This window comes from Gekko japonicus, unplaced genomic scaffold, assembly GCF_001447785.1.
Source record: "Gekko japonicus isolate JY-2015 unplaced genomic scaffold, Gekko_japonicus_V1.1 scaffold519, whole genome shotgun sequence".
NCBI lineage: Eukaryota > Metazoa > Chordata > Lepidosauria > Squamata > Gekkonidae > Gekko > Gekko japonicus.
The window spans coordinates 1,025,228-1,029,484 of record NW_015168666.1 but is presented as its reverse complement, the minus strand read 5'-3'; the positions used below and the strand labels follow the sequence as shown (position 1 = coordinate 1,029,484).

Genomic DNA, 4,257 nt, shown 5'->3' with positions numbered 1-4,257 from the left:
TGATCAGGCAGGTCTGCTGATCCACTCTCTGGTTTGTGTTCCCTTCTGTGCACACTTGCCATTGCAGTGAAATAGAAAGTTAATGAAGAACAGGGAAGTGAAAACAGAATTCACAAACAGACACTGCAACACCTCTAATAGTGACATTTTGATGTGGTCTTTCTTCATCAAAAATGGTGGATACCTTCCATTTGGTTTGTTTATATTTTTATTTAAATATTTCTATCTTACTTCTCTCTTGCTCAATGGTAGCCATTGAGCTCACATTTATCATTCTTTTAAATACCAACTCATATCAACATAAATGCAAATGAAAGGAAGCTATTACCTCTGTGCATGCGGTGACAAGCTTGTCAGAAAAGCTGTGCTTTACAGAGCCTCCAAAATATGTGCAAGGCTGGGGCCTTCTTGTCATTCTCAGGAAGCTCATTCCACAGTGCAGGTCCAACTACTGAGAAAGCACAACCCTGAGCAATAATAGTTCTCAATGACCAGATTGGAGGAACTACTAGTAATCCCTGATCCAGAGCTAAAATTGCCAGGTTGTACATTATAGAAGAAGAAGAGATTGGATTTATATACCCCACCCTTCACTTGGAGTCTCAGAGTGGCTTATAAACTCCTTTCCCTTCCTCTCCCCACAACAGACACCCTGTGAGCTAGGTGGAGCTGAGAGAGCTCTGAAAGAACTGCTCTTTCAAGAGCAGCTCTGATAGAACTATGGCTTGGCCAAGGTCATCCAGCAGCTGCAAGCGGAGGAGTGGGGAATCAAACCCGGTTCTCTCAGATTAGAGTCCGTACACTTAACCACTACACCAAACTGGCTCTCCCAAACTGGTTTGGGAACAGGAACAAAAATGGGGAGGGAGATGCTATTGCACAATGTGGTGACATCACTCCCAGGTAAAGACACAGAAGTGACATCACCACACTGAGCAATGTTCTGTGAGTTCCCCATAGAAACTGAGGGAATTCCTGGGCCATCACTTGACATGGTGACATCTTCTGGGTCTTCATCCAGAAGTGATGTAGCTGAGCTGAGCAATGCTCCCCTTCCCTGTGCCCCACCCTCCAAGCCTCCCAGGACTCCAATAGCTGCCACATGAATGTGTATGGGTGGAGATAGATTAATATGGGTAGCCATGTTAGCCTGTCTGTAGCAGAAGAAAAGAGTCTGGGTGCATTCAGATGGGGCATTTATGCCGGTATAGATGCCGGTTGGAATCGGTGTACTTACGGGTGATCACACGGTGAGCATCTGCCCTCCGTCCCTAACCGTTGCAAACAGCCTTTAACCATTGTATTCTGCTACTAGGTCCCCAAGTGGTGGTATCCTGAGTGCACCAGTTCCAACCACATTATCTCCCCGTCTGATCGCTCTCCGTCTAGCCACTTCCGTTCAGAAGCCCAAGGCGTCTGCTGTCCAGCCGCCATTTTTTGTTAAGCCTCCTCGATGTGCGCTTGGGCGAAGCTTCGCCCCTGTGTTTGTAAAACAAACAAAAAAAGATGCTAAGTTTTAGGCTTTAGACAAGTCCGGGACCTCACGGAGGCCAGTTTCAGAGTAAAAATTTAAAGGGACGTCTTTGCGTCAGGGCACGCTTTTCGGGACGGGGTGTTCTGCGCCTGCGCGAAGATCTCAACTCTGTGGATGGTTGCCTATGTGCATGTGCAAAATGTAAAAAAAAATCTAAAAACCCGCCGATGCGCGCTGCTGCGTGTCGGGAGTGTGAACGGGCATATGGCGATGAGCTGCGCTGTGAGGGAGGTGAGTGTGATCGCGTTTCTTCTGGATCAAATTGCACCGGTTGGAACCGCAGCAGTTTATACCGGTATAAATGCCCCGTCTTAATGCACCCTAAGAGTAGCACCTTAAAGACTAACAAATTTTGTGGTATCTGAAGAAGTGAGCAGTGGCAGTAGTCCAATTTTAAGCTTACCATGACACGGACCAGTGTTGACTAGGTTGGATGAGCCCAAGAAAGGTGGCAGTTGCTGTGCCATATGAAGTTGGAGAAAGGCACTTTTTGCTACCTAGTTTATCTGCTTCTCTAGCAAAAGAACTGGATCTAACAGACCTCCCAAGCTTCTAGCTGAGACTATTAATAAAGAAGCCATACCATCCAAGGTGAGTAGCGTAACTTTCTTCCAAGCTTAGCAAACAGGTGCATTCAGACTGGACTTTGATTGACTCCATTCTGAGTATACATCCCTAATTCATACTTGCATACTTACTTCATGGTGTGTTTGATCTTAGCCCATCTTATTACTTTTAAGGGCTTGTATAGATAAGTAAGGGAATGCAGAAAGTTTGCATGGATCATCCCATGCTTTCACTATTCCCTTCCTCCTCCTAAGTGCATGACTAGATGCATAAATCTGAGGGCCAGAACCTTTGTTTTGGTGTGTCCAGGGATGGATTAGCCATTAAGCAGACTAAGCACATGTTTAGGGCACCAGGGCCAAAGGGGGCACCACAAAGTTGGGAAAAGGGTGAAAAGGGGAAAAAAAACGAATGAAGATTTGTTAAAAAATAATAATGATAAAACTAGTGCAAGCTGATCATGGTGCGCCCTAGGGTTATCTTCTATTTTTTGTTGGCGAGGTACAGTGTCATAGGCTATGTTTAAAAGTAAAATGCATGTGTTTAAAAGTAAAATAATGGAGCCAAATTCAGTTGTCATTACCGTCATTTCATTGACCCTCTCTGCACCTTTTTAATTTCAGCCCCATGTAAACGTCAAAAATGAAGTGTGTTCAGTTGAGTGGTGCGCAAAAGAGAAAACGTGCAAAAGAGAATGAGAAAAAGAATCTGTCTGTTGTAGCCAAGACAGGAAAGCTGACAGATTTCTTCTTACAAACTGCAGAGAAAGATGATCCAGATCAAAACCAGTGTCAGTCTTCAGAGACAGGAAGTGAATCAAATCTATCTCCTTCATCAGAAGGAGATAGATTTTTGGTGCAAGGCCAGATTTTCATGATGACGTTGCACATGATGAAGTGCCACAATCTGGACCTACTTTCACGACAAGATGTGTAAATGCTTTTGAACTGTTCAAGGAGTTTAGAGAACTGACCAAGGATGAAATGAACAAAGCTAAGGACCCAAGGTTGTGGGATGAATTTTATGGTGATGATGTGACTTATTGGGTTGCTTGTGGACCCAGTGAATGTCAGCACCACAATAGGCCATTTGACAAATGTGTTGCAATTTCATCAATGGGAATCCAAAGAGATACTGTTCACAGAAGATATTTTTTTGGAATAAAAGCCAATGGTGAACACTACAAGAGAGAATGGCTGTTGTACTCTCCTTCAAAAGGATCACTTTACTGTTTTGTTTGTAAACTATTTGCCCCCAAAGGGTCAAAGCATTTTGCTAGAAATGAGGGATTCAGTGACTGGCGAAACACTGCTGTAATTGACAACCATGAAAAAAGTTCAACTCACCGAGATGCCATGGTGACATATTTAATTCGGAAACAAGGCTTAGGCTTGACACAGCCACTGGAAAAACAAATTGAAGAGGAGTACAATTACTGGGAGAATGTGCTTCGGCATGTTGTAGCAGTCATTTGCACACTGGCTGAACGAGGATTGGCATTCCGAGGAAAAGTGGAAAAATTTGGGTCTCTCAATAATGAGAATTATTTGGAGCTACTCGAATTGATAAGTTGGTTTGACCCATTCTTGACTGCTCACATATAACGGTATGGAAATGCTGGAAAAGGCAACCCTTCGTACCTGTCCAAAACGATATGTGATGAACTTATTGAGTTAATGGCAAAGAAAGTTTCATCATTGATGAAATTAATGTTTCTGGGTACTTCAGTCTGTCTGTGGACTCAACGCCTGATCTTTCACATGTTGACCAACTGAGCATAGTGCTCAGATACTTGCAAGACGGACAACCAGTTGAATGATTTATCACATTTTTCGAATTACAAAACCACAGAAGCCATGGCACAGCAGGTGTTGAAGTACTTATGTGATTATTGTAAATTGGATTTTGCTAAATGCAGAGGGCAGTCATACGACAATGCTGCCAACATGTGTGGACATTACAATGGCATGCAGCAAAAACTTTGGGATGCAAATCAGTTTGCCATTTATGTACCCTGTGCAGCTCATTCACTAAACTTAGTTGGGTGAAGTGCTGTGGGTTGCTGTCAAGTTGCAGTAGATTTCTTTTCTACTGTACAACTACTTTACACATGCTTTTCAGCCTCAACTGCTCGGTGGAGAATTCTCAAAGATTGC

At 43.5% G+C, this 4,257-nt stretch overlaps 1 pseudogene; it reads left to right on the top strand.

The window, feature by feature from the left end:
* Positions 1-3,084: 3,084 nt before the first annotated feature.
* Positions 3,085-3,989, top strand: LOC107113902 (annotated as a pseudogene).
* Positions 3,990-4,257: the final 268 nt, after the last annotated feature.